Below are 21638 nucleotides of genomic sequence, written 5' to 3'. Positions count from 1 at the left end.
GCCCCTACCCCCGCCCCCACCCGGTGCGGACACACACCCCCGCCAGCAACAGAAAAGCCCGGAGGAAAAACCCCGCATTCCACGCGGTTTGCCTCCCGAGAGGGGCCTCGGAGAGGCTGGGGCCCCCGCCGGGGAGGCGGGGGAGGGGGGGGTCGCATCGCAGCCCCGGCCTCCGCTCCGACGAGCGAGCGGCAAGCGGTTCGCACCGAAGGAACGAATCCCCGAGCTTCGCCCACGGGATGCTCCCCAAGCCGGGCTCACCACCCGCGCCGAGACCCTCGAAGAAAAGGGAACAATGAGAGGCCGCCTCCCCCGCCATCCCCGCCCCGAGAGCGGCCGGGGGGGACGGCGCCATCGCCCCTCACTCCCCCGCGGACACACACCCCCCCCAGCCCCGGGGCGGCCGTCAGCCACTCGCAGCCCCGCCACGCTGACGCGCGGCCCGGCCCGCCGCTCCCGCGCCCCTCGCCTCCCCGCCGCCCCACTCACCGGCTCCCGCCCCAGCCCGGGGCTCCGCTGGCCGCGGCCGGAGTGAGACACGGGAAGAAGGCGCCGCGGCCGCCGGCGCCGCCGCACAATATGGCGAGCCTCGGCTTCCGCAATGGAGCTCGGGAAATACAACAGGGGCCGCTCAATATTCATGAGAGACCGAGGGGAAGCCGGCTTTGCCGGCGCGGCAGGGAGGGCGGGAAGGAGCGAGCAGGCGAAGGGGCGGAGGCGCGGGACGGGGACGTGCTCGGCGCGGGGAGGCCCGCGGCGCGAGGGGAGGGGGCGCCGCCGCGTGCTGCTCGGAGGCCCCGCGCCGCCGCCCCGCCCCAGGCCGCTCGGCCCCGCCCCCCGGGCGCCCTCCGCGGGGCGACGCAGCCCCCGGGCGACGCCCGCGAGACGGCGGCGCCACCCCGTTCCCGGCGCCGGCTCCCCTTGGGCTCTCCTCCCCCTGCCTGCGACCCCCGCCCCCTCCGCCCCATTACACCGCCCTCGCCGGCTCCCGGGGGTCAGGCTCGGACTCCTGCCCGCCTCGCCGGTGACTGCCTCCTGCTCTTACACCCATCCCACCGGGCAGAAGTACTCGCTGGGCTTTCAGCGTCCACAACTTCACCTGAACTTCGGCACTCTGCCATCCCCCTAAAACAAACACACATTTTCCATCCTTGGGTAGTGAACCCACAGGAGCTAATTCCGGGGAAAATGACCTTCAGTTCTCAGAGTATATGCTTGGACATCTGTAAGCATTTGTTCTCATCAGGGCTTCTTTCCTATCTTGCTGCTGTTTTATTCCTTCCTCTTAGGCCCCCTCCCAGTATTATCTTCTGAATTTGAGAATATAGGAAGTGGTAGATTTAGCAGATGTAATTATTACCCAAAACACAACCAACTAGTCTCCAAAAAAAGTATATAAAATGTGTATAAATGAAGCTACAAGCTGAAAAAGTAACAGTGAAAGAGTTCCCTGACCTCAAGCTGGGTGAGGTGATCTGCTCTCCTGAAAAGATAACCAACACTACCAAGCGGTGAATGTGAAGGTACTTGTGGCACAAAGGAATAGACTGCACTGGGAATTGGGCGAACTAGGTTTATAGCCTCCAAAGTGCCTCTAACTATGTGATGACTGAATTACATAATTGCTCTGGTCTGTATTTTCCTCATTTGCAAAGTGAGAGGATTGTGCTGAATGATTCTTAGGTCCTTTCCTGATTTTGAACTCTCTACAAGCAATCCCAAGTAAATGATATGAATTTATATAAGATTTTGGAAAAGAAAAGGATAGATCCCACCTGATGTGTTCAGAGACAATTTCCTGAGGAGCTAGGATTTGAGTAGGACTGTGACGGACAGCTTTGGATAGGTAGAAAGAAAGAAGACAGGTATTAAAATATTAAAGACAAAACATTATGTGCCCTACCTAATAATCCATTAAGGTAAACAAGTGCAAAGCCAGTGACTTGAAAATTTTCACCTGCTTTTTAAAGCTTTAAATAAGAAATGACAATTCCTTACAGGCCCTTCAAGGTTAAGCTCTTTTTCCAATGTGGAAAAAAAATAAAAATAAAAATAATCAGGAATACCCCCCCCATAAGAGTCCACTTTCTGAAGATAGTGCAATTGCAGAAACACCTCCCTTCTTTGTTCACAACTGCATGTGTCTTTCAATTAAGGCTGTTGATAATTCAAAACCATTTGCTCTAGTGAAAATGCTTATGAAAATAATGATGTGTGGTTAAGATATTCAGTTGATATTGAGAAATGTGATCATTTATAAAAAGCACAGGAACTTTATGGATAAAAGTTAAATATAGTACTTAAAGATTCACAGTAGAATTAATGGAAAAATGAAAAACTTATGGGATATCTGGATTAAATGTGATTAAAAAGCTAGACCTCAGGCTAGCATCCTTAATATGAAAGACATTACTGACAAATTAATGGAATGCATATTATCTATTTTATCTCTTACCCAAAAACTTGGAGAGTATTATGGGCCTTTCCTGACTGCATCAATCAGGGAAGGCTATGTTACAATGTAGTACAAAGCATCTCCCAAATCACCATGGCTTAACACAAGAAAAGTTTACTGCTTGCTCATGCTTCATGTAAATCAGACTCATTCTATTCCAGTCACTGCAGAAACCATATTGACAGAGGGTTCGCCATCTCACAGCAGTATCACCTGGAACACAGCAACTAAGTTTCCCGGCAGAGGAAGAAAGTGACTACTAAAGAATCCCTATGAACTTTCACAGCCTTAGCTTGGAAAGGAAACAGATCCCTGTTCACATGTCATTGGCCAAAACTGGTTGCAGGGCCTCCTCTATCTGCAAGGGGGCTGAGTCCTTGAACCAAGGTTGAACTGAGCTCAGGAGAAGCAGTGATATTGGCGAACAATACTAACTCAGTCACTCTGACCCCATCAGTCTGCTTCTAGGTATTCGGAGAACACTCTTAAGAAGCCTTATTTCATAACATTGGCTCTCCTGAGTGGCTTCAAGGAAGATATGGTTTCAAAAATAAATTCTCTGTATTCTTTAAGAGTTGATTATCATATAAATAGAATGGACTTAATATTTTTCTTCCCCTTTGTTTTAAATTGTATATTAAATCAATGTCAGGTCCATAGTCAGTCTATAAATAGTGACTTGACATCCAGCCTATGTTCTTTTCGCTAATTTTTTGACCTGACGTGAGGGACACTACCCTGCAAAACATTTTGTACTAACACTCTGCCCCCTTATTAAATGTGCTAATTGGAAGTGATAACCATATTTTAAGCAGGAAGATATTAACACTATATAATACAAGTATTATAGGTGGATTACTAGATGAACCCCAATTAGAAAGTTTCTTTTCCCTCAAAACTTCAGAAGTAACCTGTTAATAACATGGTGAATTGGGTAGAAATCTGTGATCAAGAAAATCACCTAGGAGCTCCCGTCGTGGCGCAGGGGTTGACGAATCCGACTAGGAACCATGAGGTTGCAGGTTCGATCCCTGGCCTGGCTCAGTGGGTTAAGGATCCGGCATTGCCGTGAGCTGTGGTGTAGGTCGCAGATGCGGCTCGGATCCCGCGTTGCTCTGGCTCCGGTGTAGGCCAGTGGGTATGGCTCCGATTCGACCCCTAGCCTGGGAACCCCCATATGCTGCAGGAGCAGCCCAAGAAATGGCAAAAAAGACAAAAAAAAAATCACCTTTTTACTGGATTTCTGCTATGGTAATGCTACAAACTCAGAGATTAGTTCAGCTCAGTCAACTTTATTGAGTGTTCACTACATGCCAACAGTTTGCTCAGTGCTTGGAATAAGGATATGAATGTAACTAGCATACAAGTTCCGTGAAAGCAGAAATCTTAATCACCAGTGTATAACTAGCATAGCGCTTAGCATACAGTAGGTGCTCAATAAATGGGTGTTAAGAGAATGGGAAAGACTGGGAATCTCAGTGTGTATGTGAAATAGGATAGTTCATGAAGCTTGATTTGCCTCACTTTTACCACTTCAGAGCAGACCTTTCTGTCAAGATTGCATTTAGTCCTCCAGAGCCCTTCCCTGTATATAGGCAGTGTGTCTTAAATGGAAATTCATGTCTGCCTATTCTACATCGACTACATGGATTTCTTTTCAGCTGTTCTCCAGATACCTAATTGTTATCTGTTTATCTGAGATGAAGATTGCAGGCCACCAAAACTTTGTTAATAAAAAGCTCTCTCTCTTTATATATCACAGTTTATAGAACACGTTTATTCATTTCACTGAATCTTCAGAACAATTCTCCAAGGTATTATTCCTACTCCACAGAGGAGGGCAATGTGACTTCTGTGGCTAACTAACTCTCCCAAACATTGATTCCTAAGGGGCAGGGCTGAGGCTCAAACTGAGGTCGTCGGACTCCAAGTCCAGGATACATCCCACTGTGCCTTCCCCGTCTGTGCCGCATGTACGACTCCAGCATTTGTCTTCTTTCTAGTGGTCTGAGACAAACATCTCCGAGCTTCCTCTCAACACTAATATTTATTCCAATCCTCAAATGCTAACATAATAGTCTCTGAACCTGATCTTTGACAGAAAACCATCAAGTTTTGGTTTTTTTCTCAGAAAAGTTACTTTAAAAAATTAAAACTAAAAGGTAGGCTAAAAGACTGGAATAGCTTGGACTTTAATCACTATGTATATTACATATGTAACTGTCAAAACACGTCTCCTACCAAAATCTCTACTTGCCGTCTTTTAAATGTGCTGTGCTTTCTTTGAAAGGGTCAAATTAAGTAGGAACATTGTGGAAAAGCCTAAAGAGACCTATAATTCAAGATGGCTTCAGGAAGCAGGCAACTCAAGATTTACTACCTCTTCAGCTGAAAAAATATAGTTCTAGCCACAAGCTTTTGTAAGTTTTATTTGTATTTCAGCATAGTGCATTTCCTTTTGTGACACTTCCCTGGGTGTTTTAGTTCATTGTTCCTTTTTATGTTCCCAAGACAAGCAATATAATTGGCGCTACTCTTCACTGTTCAGCTTAGTGTTAAACAAATTAAATGAGATGGGCTAGTTAGACTTTCAGGGAGAAATAAACAATATTGCTATTTCCCTCCTATGGAGACTTGGAATGGTATTTTATATGTCCCAGATGTGGCCACATTCTGCTTAACATCTGTTAGTGCATTTTATTAAAATAATGAACTAGCATGTGTTTGAAAAGTCAAAAGAATGAATAAAAGTTTTCATTCTGATGCATCACAAATAGCCAACTCTTTCTTTTGTAATTAATAATGGAGGAATAATAAACAGAGAATATTATTGTGATAGCCAATTTCATATGTAAAATAAAGTGTGATTTGGTAATTATTGGCTTCAGCTTTCTAATATGAGGTAAATTTATTCTATTCAAACAAATTTTGTAGTTTTTTTCCTTTCAAAATGTTTACTGCAAGAAATGAGATCTGTGCCTTGGCATTGATCTAAGAACACCAAGAATAATCTTGGAAACTAACAAGGAATAGATAATTAAGATCCAGACACTCAGAACTAAAATGGAAATTTCCCTGGAAAAGAAGGCTGGAAGATCCCAGGGGTAACGTACAGATGAAGAGTACAAAATATTTAAATCAAGTTACAGCTTGCTCACATGCTTTTGTGGACATTTTAATTTTTCCCTCTTAAAACAAGCATGGTGCTAGAATGGTTTTGTGGGGTGAGAGAGTGGAGGGTAAAGACATCTCTTCTCTAACACATTTCTTGGAAATGTTTTTTAGTAAAGAATTCAAAAGAACTGCCAAATCCCACCCATACAAAGAAAATTTTGTTTTATTTTAAACTACATCAAGATCTGGAAACCCCTGCAGTATCCATCTGCTGAGTAATTAGCATTTTATACTCCACAAAAGTAAACCATTTAGATATACACTGAATAACACACTAAAGTAGGTTATAATTCAGGGAAATCTGAAAACCATCCTGGTCAACCTAGAATACTGAAGTTTTATGTGTTACATCCAAGAAGAGATATTTTCTAAGGATTTTTTTTTTCTGTAGAAAACTGGTTTTCATCTTTTGAAAAAATTTATTGAAGTAGAGTTGAGATGATATTAATTTCAGGTGTGCAACATGTATTTCCATATTTTTTATACATTAGACACCATATGATAAATATTATACAGTAGTATAAAATACTGAATATATTCCCTGTGTCCTACACTGTATCACTGCTAGTTTATAACTGCTAGTTTGTACCTCTTAATCTTTTTACCTATTTCACCCATCCCCCGCCCCCATCTTCCCTCTGGAAACCACTAGTTTGTCTATCTGTGAGTCTGTTTCTATTTTGTCATATTTGTTCATTTTTTCTTTTTCTTTTTTTTTTAGATTCCACATATAAGAAAAACATACAGTCTTGTCTTTCTCTGTCTGACTTATTTCACTAAGCATGATACTCTCCAGGTCCATCCATGTTGTCGCAAATGGCAAGACTTCCTTCTTTTTCATAATTGACTGTGGTTCCTTAAGAATTATGAGATCTAAAAAAAAGGAGTTCCCGTCGTGGCGCAGTAGTTAATGAATATGACTAGGAACCATGAGGTTGCGGGTTCGGTCCCTGCCCTTGCTCAGTGGGTGAACGATCCGGCGTTGCCGTGAGCTGTGGTGTAGGTTGAAGACGCGGCTCGGATCCAGTGTTGCTGTGGCTCTGGCGTAGGCTGGTGGCTGCAGCTCGGATTCAACCCCTAGCCTGGGAACCTCCATATGCCATGGGAGCTGCCCAAGAAATAGCAAAAAAAAAATTATGAGATCTGCCACATATGGAGTAAGAGGAAATAAAGATGACTACAAATGAAGCTTTTTATCATAGTATCCTATTAGGAATGTATAGGTGGCCTAACTCCCCTTGTTGTGTCCCTCTCCGACAATCACTCCTCCACTGATCTAATTAGTTCTTGTTCTAGAACAGTATTAATGTTCAGTTAGTGGAGAAATCACTAAACCAATTCCTTGACTTCTTGACACTCATACATCCTTAGCCTCCAGTTTCACTCTTGCACTTCATCATAGTAGCTACCCTGGTGTGATCCTCCCTTTAATTTGAAAGACTACTCTGGGCCTGACCTCAACACAGATGTCTCTTACTCTACATGATCCAGTTCTTAGCTGTTTGCCAACCTATTCATTTCCTGACCTGGCTCTTTAATTAGGCTTGGCCATATTCTCATCTCAGCCAAGCTTAGAGCTTGACACATACTGAGTGCAAAATGTATTACAAGAAGCTGTCACAAATATAACCTGTAGACAACATGTCATCTGTCTTTCCAAAAGAGCCATCTCTGTCAACAAATGAAGAAAATACAGAGTTCTTTAATGGAAAAGAACAGAGAAGCAATGAGGCTGCTATCTTTGGAACTGAACACTCCAGGAATGATCCTGGGTCAGGAGAACCCATGTTAGGAATGTCATGTGATATTGTTGCAGCTGCCCAAAGAAAAATTATGATTAACAGGAAAGTTTGTTACTGGTAGACTTTCAAGTAGAACTGTATTTGCAGTCAAATGTTCTACCCCTGAGCGGTACCCTCTCAGGTAGAACTATATTTAGATGTTGACTTTAAAGAGTCTTGTCAAAATACAGTAGCATTTCATATCAAGAGTGAAAGTTTAAAATTCTATATATTAATCATAAATTCCAGTTGGCACTCAAAGCATGACGAGTCCTCAAGCCACATTTAATGTCTTTCTCCCCCATTCACTTGCTTAGTTTAGCTGTGTGTGCATATGGCCCTCCTCCCCTCATAGTGAAAGCAGCAGGGGGTGGAAATGTCATTGTTCATCTTTCGACACCAGTCATTATTCAGTATTTGACACAATGTAATAGGCAGACAGACAGATAGATAGACAGACAGATAGATAGATAGATAGACAGACAGATATGCCTTGCTCCTAAGATACAGTTGGTTTGCCTTTAAGTAATGATAATAACTACAGCTCTTTTAAAGCAGTCAATAAAAATACTTGCTTTATATATTTAACAAATAGGGTTTAACTTAATCATTACCATAACATTTAGAGAAATGCAAATTTGAGTAGGTACAATTTTCTACCTAGCATGTTCAGGAAATACTCACTGTTGGTCAATGTTTATGAACACAGCTATTGCATACTTTATTGATGTGCAGGAAAAAAGTGACACAACTTCTTAAAAGCAAAATTTTGTCATTATTTCTCAAAAAAAATTTTTTTTTTTTTGCCTTTTTAGGGCCACACCCGCAGCATATGGAGTTTCTCAGACTAGGGGTTGAATTGGAGCTGTAGCTTCTGGCCTACACCACAGGCACAAGCAACACCAGATCTGAGCCATGTCTGGGACCTACACCACACCTCATGGCAACACTGGATCCTTAACCCGCTGAAACAGGACAGGGATTGAACCTGTGTCCTCATGGATACTAGTCAGATTGGTTTCTGCTGAGCCATGATGGGAACTCCTCAAAATGTTTAATGTATATATCTGTAGCCTAAGAAATACAATGCCAGGAATGTATCCTACAGGAGTACTCACATAGTGTACGAAGCAATACATACATGAATATTAATTTTTGCATTGATTGTGTTTGTTAAAAAACTGAATATAACTATTTTTGCTAAAGAAATTTTGGTATATCTATACAGTATTATATAGCTGTTAAAAAGAATGAGATGGAGCTACAAGTACTGATATAGAAAGATATATATTAAATAATAATATATTCTTAAATAAAAATATGTACCATATTTATCAGTTCTCAGCAATACGTACCATATATCCCATTTTTGTAATATAAAAATATTTAAAAGAATATTCACCAAACTATTCAAAGGAATTGATTTTATATATATATATATATTATTATTATTACTTTTTTTTTGGTCTTTTGTCTTTTTAGGGCTGCACCTACAGCATATGGAGTTTCCAAGGCTAGGGGTCAAATACAAAGTGTAGCTGCTGGCTTACACCATAGCCATAGAAGCTTATAATCCAAGCTGTGTCTGTGAACTACATCACAGCTCACGGCAATGCCAGACCCTTAACCCACTGAGCAAGGCCAGGGATCGAACCCGCGTCCTCATGGATGCTAGTCGGGTTCATTAACTGAGCCATGACTGTCACTTCCGAGATGAACTGATTACATTTAAGGAGAGGAGGACTTCTAAGGACTTTTAGTTTCTAAAAGTATTTCTGTATTGTTTGGATGTTTCACGATGGAATAAAACATTGTGTCATCATAAAAGTAGTAATGATACAATTACATATAAAAAGTAATCTTATTTGATAAAAATAAGTGAAAATCTCAGCACATATCTACCTGTTATTGACTGAAGGACTGAGGTAGAGAAAACAATTGTTCTAGATCAAGCATCATCAGCAAAACAAATAGAAAACCTAGAACTTGGAAATTCTTTACTTTGTTTCTAGAGATCTAGTTGTATACCGGCCTTGAAAATCAGGGATTCAAATGGTTTGTTAAACGAGATCTCAGTCTCTATTCCCCTAAACATTCCTAACCCTACTTAGCAAAAATTTAGGCTAAACATGGACAAACTAATGATTATAGAGCCCTCAAATAGCAACCCTTTCAAAGAGTTCTAGGACCTATATAATTATCTTGGGATTCTATTCTCCTCCTACTAATTTTTATCCCACAGTCTCTAGGGAAAATATCAGGTGTTGTTTGCTAATTAGACTCCTTAGTACTCCCTCAAGAAATTCCTACTGATTTAGCATGTGATTGCAGGAAGTAAGTACAAATTGAAGGTTGAGAATCAAATATTTGAATTTTCCATCTCGTATATCTCTATTCCAGAGAATCCTGCCACCCCCACCCCCAGCCCCCAGGCTCTTTAAGATCACCATATGGTAAAAAGTTTGGGCAATGTATTAGGCTGGGCTCAGGAGACTTGACTTCCTTCCAGCATGTCTCAAGTGACCCGAGGGGTCACAGCAAAAGTGCTAGCCACTAAAGTTGGGGTAGAGTGGGGATGAGGTTATACAGAGAGAAGGGAGCTCAGGGACTGACTGAAAAGGACAGGTTGTTTCTCTAAAGTGGCCAAATGCCGAGATCTGGAGCAAGAACACAATACACAGACAAGGAGGAAGTCCATGAAATCAGGGCTTAGGACAAGTTCAGGGGGTGCAAGGTGTCCACCTGAAAGTTGAGTCAGAGGATCTGAAGCCAGGAACATCAAGAGGAGCTACCTCTCTGCCTCTTTCAGTAGAGAGGATGACAACAGAGGTGATGAATAAGGGAGAGGTACAAGGCTCTTGTGAGCTGAGGCTGCCAAAGGAACCCCAACCCTATGTCCTTAAGTTGCAGGTGGGCCAAATCTGAAGACACAGGCAAAACAGAGAATTACTGAGTGAGGGTCATGAGAAGCAGAGGGGCAGTAAGGAAAATTAGAGATGTGGATCCAAAGAGTGCACTGAAATTGGAAAAAGCTCCTGAGATAGATGAGAGGAATCAGAGTGAGTTGAAGAGAGCCAGGGCCAGTGAGAGGTGGACATGTGATAACTCTCAGAATTCTTCTAATTTCTTTGACCCTCTCTAGCTCAGTCTCTTTTGTTGCTTCTTATTATCACTCCAAACTCTAACTTTTATAATGTCCCAGGGTTTAGTCTTAGGACTTTTTTCCCTCTTAATTTATATCCTCTCCCTCAGTGATCCCATTCAGTCACATGGCTATAAGTACTACCCATATGGTGACAACTCCCTATTTTCTCCAGACTTACAGACTTCTATAAGTTTCTGGAAACTTAAAGACCTCTCCAAACTTATATCCAACACCCTATTCAGTCTCTCCATTTGGATGTCTAATGGGCATCTCAAATATAAAATGCCTAAAAAGCATCGTCATCTTTGAAATGTAAACAAAGAAAAATACCTGATTCTTAACTATAATTTGTAGTTGTGATATCTATACGGCTCTATTAGACCCAGTTAAAAGAAAGCAGTCTTTCTAATTATTTAAAACTGTGTAAATAACTCAAATTTACAATTAATGCTTTAAGTATATGTTCATGTATGTTCGATTATACATTCCCTTGGTAAGAGTCTACAATTAACCAGACCCAGCAATTCTAAGAAACATAAGACATAGACCCTATCCTCAAATAACTCAGCATCTAGTAGGAGAGACACACACACACCAAATGTAGTGCAGCCGATGAGAGAAAGGCCACAGAAATAACTTTCCCTTGAGGGCCATTATTAATGACACACTATGGAATAGCATCTCTCATAAGCCTCCACTTTTGACAGCACTAGTCCTGGAAATTAGAAGAGGGGTAGGTAAAATCACAACTGTGCTAATATCCAACAATCTCATAAAGTTTGTATGTGTTAGGTACTACGCTAAGTGTTTTATAAGCATTGTCTTATTTAATCTTTTTTTTTTTTTTTGTCTTTTTGCCATTTCTTGGGCTGCTCCCACAGCACATGGAGGTTCCCAGGCTAGGGGTCGAATCGGAGCTGAGCCACTGGCCTACGCCAGAGCCACAGCAACACGGGATCCGAGCCGCATCTGCAACGTACACCACAGTTCATAGCAACGCCGGATCCATAACCCACTGAGTGAGGCCAGGGATCGAACCCATAACCTCATGGTTCCTAGTCAGATTCGTAACCACTGCGCCATGACGGGAACTCTGTCTCATTTAATCTTTACAACCTTATAAGGAAGTTACTACCATCATTATCACCATTTTATGGATTAGAAAATAGAGGTTTAAAGCATTTCAACACTTGCCTAAGTCACCCTCAAGCAATAGGGTGGGCAAATTCATGTCCTTAACCACAATTTTAAACTGTCTTCTCACAACTGGTGGTCTGTCTTGCTTTAACTAATAAAAATGAGGATAAGGTTTTCTTCAATATTTGTTCTAAAATGAGAATAAATTTATGAATAATCCAAATAGTGAATATCCATTACACTTTAATGATAATCCCCAGTTACTAAACATAGTTGGATAAAAAGAACTACAGCCTAGGAAGTTGTGCAATGTTGGGTTCAGTTTTTCAAAGCTCATAAAGACACGGCAGCAGCAAAGATTGTTCATTTCAAGTTTCCCACCGATTACCTTTGGAAACAAGTTCTTAGTTCTAAAGCACACATCCCGTATTTTGAGCTTTCTCTTATTACTATGAATAGATGAGTTAAGATGGAAAAATCATCAGACTTGCAAAGGCTAAGAGACTAGAAGTCAAATCCTGAAGGGATACAGTCTTCCAAATTTATTATCTGTGATGCACTGATTTATCACATATGGTGGGAATTTAAACCAGATGTGTGCTTCATGGAGGAGGCCATCCCATGACTGGAGAGTGGAATGTGACCTCAAGTTGAAAGCAAAGGATCAGAACTTGTAGGTGGTTCCGAAGTTTCCTTTTATGCCAGTCGTATAATAAAATAAAATTCTCCAATCATCTTTTCAAATTAACTGAGACTTCATTTCTTAATCTGGAAGTTATTGAAGCTTCTGGCTTTTGAAATGCAGTTATTTTCACCGAAATGCAATTATATTTGATAAATATTTCAAAGATCTAAGGTTTCTGAGTAACTTTTACTTAATCTAAAGCAAAATATCCTTGGAAAATACAGCTCTGATATGTAAATATTAACATTTAACACATCCCCACTTTCTCTATTCTCATCTGGAATTTCAGACACATCCCATTTCAATAGTTAGAATCCAATAACACATCTTTGTCTGACATCTGCTTTTCTTTAACTGAAACTATAAAAAACGTCTATTCTTTCAAGTCACATTTAAGTATTGAAAGTAATTTCATTTTAAGGATGAATATATCTCAGGGGGAAAAAAAGATTGTTTTCAACATTAGCCTAATGTATCTACCTACAGTTATATAATATTTATATTTTTCAAAAGTTCAAAATTATCAGTAGAGAAAACATTTCTCCTAATAAGAGCTTTAGTTTGGAAACAGTCTTGGAACAAAACATATACAATATAGAGTAACTTTGCAGTCATTCCTCTAGTTTTGAGGGGAAATTATCTTAAAAACCATAAGTTAAGCAAAGATTTTTTCTCTCAAAAGTACTTGTGATTTAGTTTTCAGTTTATTTATACTATATATTTATGTGATTAGATAAATTTTCAAAAATAATCTCATCAATTTAGACAGTTTCACAGGAGAAAAACGCAAGACAATGATCATACCATGGAGATACCCACGCATGCACACATACACACAAGCTGACCAGCAAAGAGAGTTAAGAGAGTTCATTTGCTTACAGCTAGAGTGATCATTGATAGTGTAAGAGAAGCAGAGAAGGAAGGTCTCTCTCTCTATATAAGGAGTTATCAGTTGGAAACTAGACACATGCCTGGAAGAAGCTACCTGAATGTCTTATTGCATGTCTACAAACTGCCAAAACAATTTGTTCATTTCTTTAACTTGCCTCAAATGTGTATTCAACAACCATTGTGTTCTGGACACTCCTCCAGGCATGAGAGGGAAAGAAAATAAAAAGATGTATACATGTCTTGCTTAACAAGCTTAAGGTCATACTTCTTTTTCTGGGAGGGGGGATTTCATTATTTTTATTATCAGTAATCAAAATATTTTTGAGTGACTAATATGTAGAGTTTAGGCAGAGGCTTTGCACATTTCTTTCTTGTGGAGGTAAAAGTTAACATGTTGCCGGTACCTGTTAACTGTATAATTGTATATACTCTTGTAGCCAACATGCCAATCAAGATGTAAGACATTCCCTTCACCCCTAGCCTTTACCCCTAGAAAGTTCCTTTATGTCCTTCTTTAGTCAATCTCCCTTCCCAAATAGTCAACCATGGTTTTGGCTTTTTTTGTTTTGTTTTTTTTGTCTTTTTAGGGCCACACCTGAGGTATATGGAGGTTCCCAGGCTAGGGATCTAATAAGAGCTATAGTTGCCAGCCTACACCACAGCAATGCCAGGTCCAGGCTGCATCTTCGACCTACACCACAGCTCACGGCAACACTGTATCCTTAAACCGCTGAGCGAGGCCAGGGATCAAACCTGCTACCTTACAGTTCCTAGTTAGATTCATTTCCACTGTGCCACGACAGAAACTCCGTAGGTTACCATGTTCTGATTTCTATCACTATGGGTTAGTTTGTTTGCTCTTAAAGTCACATACATGGAATTATGCAATAAGTATTCTTTTGTATCTGATTCTTTTACTTGGTACAATGTTTTAGAGATTCATCCATATTGTCGTTATTATTAGTTCATTCTGTTTTATTACTGAGTAATACTACTGTGTATAAATATACAAGGTTTCTTTCAAAAATCTATTATCCTGTTGATAAACATTTGTATTTGCTTCCAGGTTTTGTTTTGTTTTGGTTTGGTTTTTTGGGGGGGGGGCGGGGTAGAGCTGCTATTAACATTCTTGGTCAAGTTTTTGTGAATGTGTATTTTCCTTCTCTTGGATAAATACCTAGGATTGGAATTGCTGGGTCATTAGGCGGGTGTATAATTTTATAAGCTCCCAAACAGTTGCCCAAAGAGGCTGTATTATTTTATACTCTCAAGAGCAGTGTATGAGAGTTCCCCCTGTACCACATTCATGCCAACAATTGATGTTGTCAATATTTAGTTTTAGCCATTTTAGAGAGTGTGAAGTAGAATTTCAATGTAGTTTTAATTCATATTTATCTGACGACAAATCATGTCAAGTTTCTTTTCATGTGCTTATTGGCCACTAATATGCCTGCTTTTGTGAAATATCTGTTCGAGTCGACTTAAGCTGCTGCAATGACAATGCATAACCCTTTTATTTTTTATTTGTAGGAGTCCTTTATATATAATCGTATAAGGATATGTTCTTTATTATATATATATAGGAATATTCTCAGTTTATGGCTTACATTTTTAATGGACTTTATTTTTTAGAAGAGTTTTAGGTTAACAGCAAAACTGACAAGAAGGCATCAGTATTTCCATATACTCATGCCCCTACACAGTCTCCCTCACAATCAATATTCTGCACCCTAAGTCCGTGGTTTATATTAGGGTTTTCAATGAATTTGGATGATTGTATGATGTGCATCTACCATTATAGTATCGTACAGAGAGTTTTGATGCCCTAAAATTCCTCTATGCTCTGCCTTTTCATGCCTCTCTTCCCCGAACTCCTGTCAACCACTGATCTTTCTACTGTTTCTGTACTTTCACCTTTAGATTGTTATAATTAAAGAATGATATATGTATACACTGTGAATAGAGTAACACAATCAAGCTAATTAAAAAATCCATCACTTCACAGGTTACTATTTTTTGTGTATGTGGTAAGAATACTTAAAATCAGTTGTCTTAAAAACAAGGACTACTTCTTGAATTTGCATGTCATCCTTGTACAAGGGCCATGCTGGTCTTTTCTGTATCATTCCAATGTAAGTACATAAACTGCTGAAGTGAGCACTCAAGATTTATTTTTTCTATACATTTTTCCAGTTGTTCCAACACCATTTGTTGAAAAGACTTCCTATCTTAATGAGTTGACTTGGCATCTTTGTAAATATTTGATTAACCATATATGTGTGCAGGTCTGTTTTTAATTTTACTATTCTGTTCTACACACACACATGTGCACGCGCGCGCGCACACACACACACACTGTGCTGTATGATCCAGGCTGGATTCATTATTATAGATTTGCTATAATTTCCATATTAATTATAATGATATCCATTTTGAAAATCCCATTTTACAAAACTAAAACTGAAATGTTTTCACGGGTCCCTAAAAGTACGGTGGGTCCGAGGCACTTGCCTTCTGTGCCTAAGGATAATTGGCTATGGTAGGGGAAAAGCTAGCTTCTGCACCTGTACCATGTCAGAAACTAGGCACAGAGGCCTATGAAATTACTCTATGAGCACAGGCTGGACTCGTAGCCCCTGAAAGCAGCAATTATTGAGTACCCTGTGATAGGTTACTTTTAATACTATATTTTCACTGTTTTATCCCTGCCCCTTCAGGAAAGATGTTTTAAATGTTATGATCCTGATTCAGCTTGTCTATGGGGATTTAAGGAAAATATATTATCAGTCAGTGTTCTTGGTTGTAAGCAACAGAAGCTGACTTTGGCTGACCAAGTGGAAAAAGAGTTTCATTAAAAGGTATGAGGTAGTTGACAGAATGGTTGGAACGATGGAACATTAGACTCAAGGCTAAGCTTTTAGGAAGATTGCCCAAAACCATGTCCCATGAGCAGGTCTAATGAGGAAAATATTGCCACCACCAGGCACTAGAAGTTACAGTTCGCCTCACTGCAGTTCTCTGCCAGGAAGGCAGTTGTATGATTATTGCTCTAGTCATTAGCCTCAGTGTATTATTTGTGCCAAGAATTCACTCATGCGGCCCCCTGTACAGCTTGTAGAGAATAAAAGAATGAATGTTTCATTAATAATTATGTAAAAACACTTTGCCTCATATAAAACCAACCAAAATGTCTGAAAAAGCAGAAAGTCAGGAGAATAGGGAATTTTCAATTTCTCAAGAATTTCTCAAAAAAAAAATAAACCCACAAAATACATGTACTCAAGGAGCTCATAGTTTTCTGAAGGATACATACATGTGCACAGCTACTACCATTCTCCTCTTTCATATAAGTGAAATGCTTATAGGGGAGCAGAGAGGAAAAGATAATTTCAAATAAGGAGAATCTGAGCCTTAGATCTTAAAGAATAGGCAGGATTTTGGTAAACAGAGAATGGAACACTCTAGGATAGAGGGAACCAAGTGGGCAGATAAGCAGAGTTCCACTGCATGGTGTGTGCGAGGAACAGTAAGTGGTCTGTGAGTGGTGGAGGAGCTGTGATGAGAGGTGGCATTGAAGAGGTTCATGACTATTACGCTGAGGGACCCTTACTTCAATATGAACTCCGTAGTTCAAATTTTACTCTGGAAAATCCACTGTAGGTTTTGGAAAAAAAGGTAAGTAATATGGGACTCAACTTCATTGCTGTGCTTGAGACGGATTAGTTATCCCAGGTTGGAGGGGCAGTAAGAGACACTGGGGAAGGGCTCCAAGAGTTCAATGGCCTTTGGACTAGCTTACTCCAAGGTACTTTCTGACCACAGGAAAGACTTGATTCTTGGTTAGAGAAGGACCATTGGCAAAGAGATAGCAATATTGGCCAAAGTATCTCAGGAACAAGGTCATAAGAACCTGGTCCAGGTGGTAATAGAGGGAGTGAAAAAGAATGCCCTTGAGGGAGTTCCTGTCATGGCTCAGTGGAAATGAATCTAACTAGTATCCATGAGGATGCCGGTTTGATCCCTGGTCTCGCTCCCTGGGTTAAGGATCTGGCGTCACTGTGAGCTATGGTGGAGGTTGGATCCTACTTTGCTATGGTGTAGGTTGGCATCTATAGCTCTGATTGGACCCCTAGCCTGGGAACTTTCCCCTAGCCTGGGAACTTCCATATGCTGTACATGTGGCCCTAAAAAGCAAAAAAGAAAAAAAAATGAATGCACTTGAGAGACATATCAGAGAAAGAAGACCTATGTTAACGTTGAACTGAATATGAGAAGTAAGGGAGAAAGGAGCCCTCAAATTTCCTAGGTGCTTGAGTACAACAGAATCCTCAGAGTTAAAGTTCAGGGATCTGTGGTCCTGCAGTCAGTAGATTCACTTGGATGCTCCTGAAAAGAAAAACTCTTGAGTGCTGTTTTATTAAAACAGTTTTTTTAACCGATGGGGAAAGCTTTAACCCACCAGGAAGCTTGTCCTTCCCTACCAGATGGAGTTCTAAAGCTTGAATTGGGTCTGGGGCAACTCTGTTCTGCAGAGACTCAACTTAGCAGGACACATAGCCTCAAGTCAGAACAGGGAACATAACCCTTAAGCCCTGGTGTTTTGTTTTGTTCCCTCTGGAGAGTCTGTTCTAGATAGGCTGATTTTGTTCTGTGATTCCTACCATCCCTCTTGCCCTCAGAACCCCCAACTGTCTCTTTTTATAAGGTTACCACTTTTCAAGTCTTGGGTCTGGGAGAATACTAGTACCAATAAAGGAGGAGTGGGGAGGGTGTTATTTGTGAAGAGGATAAAGAATTTTATTTTAGCTGAATTGAGTGTGAATTAAAGGCAAGAAATCTAGGTGCAAATTTCTAGTAGTCCATAGGAAACACAGATCTGAATTCAGAAAAGAAATTGGGAAAGAGAGGTGCCGACTGGAAAGTCCTGGTTGAAAGCTGAGAGTTAAAGTTGCTGAAGATTCCAATGGAGAGAGGGTCTAGAGAGAGCTAGAGGGCTCTGGCTCTGAACCCTGGAGCTTGGTCACCTTCATGCAGTGCAGGGAGGAAGAAAGAGTGAAAGGATTCGAGAACAAATGGGGTGGTGAAGACGGATAAAAGAAAATCCAGGAGACTGTAGCCTCACGAAAGCAAGGGAAACAGTTTCCAAAAAAAGAGGATGACAGTCTATATTGATTGAAGTTTTCTAAGTTAAAGGGGCTTGCCAGTAATAACAGGGAGGCCAAAAGAAAGACAAAAAAATATGAAATGCAATTAGGCAGAAAGGAGATTCTTAGCAAGTCGCAGTAACAATTAAGGTTGTAAAAGAGGTTGCTCGCTTAAAAGAAAAAAAAGAGTCGGAGGGCATATCCTCTGTCAGCTGGGATCTTCAGTAACCTCAACTCTGTTTCCGACTAGGATTTTCCCATCTTTATTTCTTTTTTTCTAACTTCCCTTCAGATCTCATTCTGTGTTTTCTCTCTGCTTGCTAGGTTCAAAGAAAATGGGCAGGCAGGAGAATGCCCAACATTGAAAGAAAGAGCTCAGGAAATGGTCCTAGGTTCATAATCTCTGATAGACTTAAATCTATGGCACTTTTGTAGCCCCCAATTTTAGGCCAAGTAAGATGGAAAACGTGCGGTCTTCGGTTGGAAAAGTGATTCTGTAACCCTGGCAATGTACAGAAAATTATGATATAGCTTAAAGGTATTGAATTCTAATTTTTGTATTAGTTCCGGGAAATGTGTTGTAATTATTACGATAATCAGTATGTGGTTTTGTTGGTTATTTAAGTGTTTAGATAAACCATGCTTTTTACATTTGAAAGTCTATTCTGTCAGATATTTGAAATATTTGGAGATTATGTAAAATTTGAAAACAGTTTAAACTATTTTGGGGAAGTCAATCATTCTAAACACAATTAATTGAATATTAACCTACTAACAAGTAAAAGCGATTTTTTTAAAGTATTAGATTTATAAATAGAATATGTTGAACTCAAGAAAGAGGTTAAGGCTGCGTCCTCATGGATACTAGTCAGATTTGTTTCTGTTGAACCACAATGTAGGAAAGGAAAGCAGAAGACTGTGGAAGAAGGAGCAGTTATTTATCTAAGACGTGAAGGAAAAGAAAAAAATGTAAGGAGGTCTTAGATGTGCCAAGAGGAAAAGCCAAAGAGATCATCTACTAATACTTTTGATCTCTGTAAAGCAGGAGGTTGGAGCTTAAATCATCTTTGGTTAATGAGGAGTTCCTAGAATGTAAGCTTTTACATAGCCTGTTGCCTCTGTCCTGAATGCATTACCCCATCAGATGACTCATTGCTTATCTTCAAGTCACCTTCTCAGGGAGTTCAGCATGTCTAAAATCTCCTCCACCTGCTCCCTGCAGTCTAAACTCCATTACCCTCTCCTTTTTCTCTTTTTCCACAGCTCTTATCACCTTCAAATATACTAAGTATCTTACTTACTGTAAAAATGTCTTCCTTTCTGGAAGGTGTTTTCTCTATCGCTTTCCACTAAAATGAAAGGCCACAAGGGCAGGGGTTTTTTTGGTCTCTTTTGTTTACTTAGAATGAGGTCACGTGCTCAACAAATATTTATTGAATGAATAAATAGAAAGGTTGATGTCAAATGGGGGCAGGAAAAAAGATGAGACAGTTTTTGGAAAAGTAATAGTTGAAAGCAGGGCTGATATTCAGTTGGTTCAAAACTTTAAAATATTGGTACACTTTTGTATCGGTTGGCAAATAGCTGTAGCCCCTGCACCCTCACTTTTCTCCCAGATCACCTCAGTCAGTTAAAGGGTAAATTTAGGCTGCAGGTGGGAGCCTCTCTCAGACCCCATTGTATCAGTTCAAGGTTGGTGCCTCTGATAGGGTAGTTAACATTTTGGAATATTCTCCCCAAATAGACAGTGCTAAGGACTCAATAAGGGATGACCAAAAAAGAATCCTGGGCAGCAGTATGGGCCCTTTTGGGGGCAAAAGTATGAATTTAGAGAAAGTCACATCAACAAAGCTCACTGACTTCTTCCAATAACAGCCGTCGGCTTGGGGACCAGCATACGGAAAGTGATAATAGAGCCGATCCAGAAAGGTCAGATGCAGACGCCAGAGTACAGGAGCTAGAGATTTAAAGTGCTAGGAGGGAGCATCTTTGGGATGGTTGATAATGGAATCCAGAAAAAGGGTTACATGTCCTTAGGAGCCTAATGGGCTGGAGACTTGGGAGGGTGCCAATGCTGAGAAAATCCAGAATGGTGGTCACTCTACTACCCAAGTGATCTGAGTTTGGGGGCTAAAAGGGCAGAGGGACAGTATCTACTTCAATGATTTTTTTCCTGCTGTAATGGAAATCGGAGGACCTTCTCCTTTCGATATTATATTGAGACAGAACCTTTTTTTTTTTTTATCATGGATTGTCTTGAGCGTTTAATCATATGACATGCTGCTTGCCCTCCAGGTGCTCATCATCTATGGGAGAGGTGAGATTGATATTCTTCAAACAACACGTGACACTTGTAGATTATAAGCACAATTTAACTTGAAATTCCATGAAGACAGTGTAAATCAGTGGGCAGTAGGCAGCATCTGGTCGTCACCTCCATCGTTCTCTTGGTCTCCATCAGCAGTATGTGCTATGGTTTCAGATTCCCTACAGGAGTCTGCCTGCCAGGAAAGTGCTGCCTTGAGCTTGTGTTGGAAAGTGCTCAAACATACTTCAAAATTAATGATTAGCACCCATATGAGCTCCTGGCCACACCACTCCCATTCCAAATTTCCTCATTGGAAAGAGAAGCTGTGGTAATACTTATCCCTTGGCCAGTAACCATTCCTGTACCTGTCCTTTCACTTTTTAAAGAGGTTTTGGGAGTTCCTGTTGTGGCTCAGCCGAACTAGTAGCCATGAGGACATAGGTTCGATCCCTGGCCTCACTCAGCAGGTTAAGGATCCGCCATCGCTGTGAGCTATGGTGTAGGTCACAGACGAGGCTCAGACCTGGCGTTGCTGTGGCATAGGCCAGAGTTTACAGCTCCCATTCGATCCCTAGCCTGGGAACCATATGCTGCAGGTGCGGCCCTAAAATGAAAAAAAAAAAAAAAAAAAAGGTTTTGGTTTGTTGTTTGTTTGAATGTCATGAGCAATCTGTAAAAGAGATCCTGCTTTAATTTCTACTCTTGAATCCTGCTGTAATCTGTGTGATTTTAATTTAACTAGTGCCTGCTTCTTGGTCTAGCTACATGTTTGTCTTGCAATAATAGGTGATATCTCTACACAGGAAAGTACTCTTATTAAAGCTGTCTATAGTTGAAAGTACCATATTTTTGTGAGAAACTATGTAGCAATAGCTCTGCTTGTATTGAGGGGGGATAATGGGGGGAGTGATATAGTTT

General features: G+C 40.6%; 1 protein-coding gene and 1 non-coding gene across 2 annotated transcripts in view; both read right to left on the bottom strand.

Annotated features, from left to right (window-relative positions):
- RNF2 (ring finger protein 2) overlaps window positions 1–759 on the bottom strand; it is a 58614-nt gene extending 57855 nt beyond the window's left edge. Inside the window, exon 1 of the mRNA XM_047754282.1 lies at window positions 490–759. The gene's annotated coding sequence lies outside the window, so the exon portion shown is untranslated. The remainder of the gene's footprint in view (window positions 1–489) is intronic.
- A 14563-nt stretch (window positions 760–15322) lies between these two features.
- Window positions 15323–15429, bottom strand: LOC125112329 (U6 spliceosomal RNA). The gene has a single exon (XR_007131122.1). It is a non-coding gene; the product is annotated as a U6 spliceosomal RNA (small nuclear RNA).
- Window positions 15430–21638: the final 6209 nt, after the last annotated feature.

Source organism: Phacochoerus africanus, chromosome 11 (assembly GCF_016906955.1).
Source record: "Phacochoerus africanus isolate WHEZ1 chromosome 11, ROS_Pafr_v1, whole genome shotgun sequence".
NCBI classification, from domain to species: Eukaryota; Metazoa; Chordata; class Mammalia; order Artiodactyla; family Suidae; genus Phacochoerus; species Phacochoerus africanus.
Note: the sequence above shows the minus strand (reverse complement) of the source record. Positions and strands in the feature narration are given on the sequence as shown.